Genomic DNA, 1,515 nt, shown 5'->3' with positions numbered 1-1,515 from the left:
ACACACACACACACACACACACACACACACACACATACACACACACACACACACACACACACACACACTAACGTACATAAACCCGTATATATATATATTTATATATATATGTATGTACGTGCGTATTTTAACTTAGGGGCATGTTTCTTTTAAGTAAACACATTCCTTGGGTCCTGCTGTCAAGACCAGAAAATCATGGTTAAATATGTTTCTCTCATCAGAGAAAAATACATCCCTAAAATAGATAAATAAATACACGAGATCAAACTGATTAGTTTCAGCCTTTATTTATATCTTCATTAACGCTCAGTAACTCATTTTCTGTGTTTCTGATTTTTCCAGACTGTACAGGCAAAAGTAGCTAAAAATGTGTTTACCAAAAGTACATGCGCGCGCACTCACTTATGTCTCTACTTGTTGTAACTTGGTGCACGGCTTCTCCTTTATATACACACATACACACTTTCATAAACACGTACATATTTACATGATACACACATAAACATATGTATGCATAAATACACGCATTAATATACAGATAGGAAAAAAGTGTAGTGCTCGTTGTGAGCTATATTTTTATATAGCTCACTGTTTAATAATATTTTTTATAAAGCACAATATTTAATAATATTTTTATGGAGGTAACGCAGGTGAACTCTAAAAGAACATAATTAAAATACACATTCGAACCTAATTTAATTACATATATTCTCTATAAAATGGAAATACGATTCCAGAATACATAAATATATATAAATAGACAAATGTCGATGCAATACATAAAACATGATTGAATTTAAGTAAAAGCGATTGAATTTAAGAAAATTTCTTCTGTAAGTACATTTAAAATCATAATACTTTAGTATGATGAAATTAAAAAATTTTCTTGAGAGGATTACGTATTAAAGAAACATATTAAAACCAACGAAAGAAAAAAATATAAAAATCACATCTACATTTCAGAGATGTGCCAAGGAATATGACATATTTCATATTATTAATCATGGCACTCTCCTCATCAGGATGTTACACAAAGTTCGTAAACACATCTACATACCAGGACCGGTTAAATTCAATCGTGTTTTATGTATTGCATCGATATTTGTTGATTTATATATATCTTTATGTATTCTGGAATTTTATTTCCATTTTATAGAGAATATATGTATTTAAATAAGTTTCGAAAGTGTATTTTAATTATGTTCTTTTAGACTTCACCTGTGTTGCCTCCATAAAAATATTTTGTATATATATATATATATATACATATGTGGATATATATATATACATATACGTGCTGAAAAGTTTATGGTTTTAAGGGGTGTCGCGAAAGGCTTGGCTGAAGACCCAACCATCCGAGTTCTTTTACAGGGGTTAGAATAACTGAAGGACCGTTACAATGAATGTGTGAATCTAAGTGGAGAATATGTTGAATAGAATCATAATTAACTGATCCTCCTGTATCTTCTTTTACTCAAAGCCAGGAACTTTTCAGTACTCTCTCTCATATATATA

At 30.2% G+C, this 1,515-nt stretch overlaps 1 protein-coding gene across 2 annotated transcripts in view; it reads right to left on the bottom strand.

Moving 5' to 3' along the window:
- The window catches only part of LOC106870497 (normal mucosa of esophagus-specific gene 1 protein), a 20,421-nt gene that overhangs the window by 1,868 nt on the left and 17,038 nt on the right, over positions 1–1,515 (bottom strand). The gene's annotated exons all lie outside the window — the stretch shown is intronic.

This window comes from Octopus bimaculoides, chromosome 24 (genome assembly GCF_001194135.2).
Source record: "Octopus bimaculoides isolate UCB-OBI-ISO-001 chromosome 24, ASM119413v2, whole genome shotgun sequence".
In the NCBI taxonomy this organism is placed as follows: Eukaryota; Metazoa; Mollusca; class Cephalopoda; order Octopoda; family Octopodidae; genus Octopus; species Octopus bimaculoides.
This window is presented reverse-complemented; position numbering and strand designations above follow the sequence as displayed.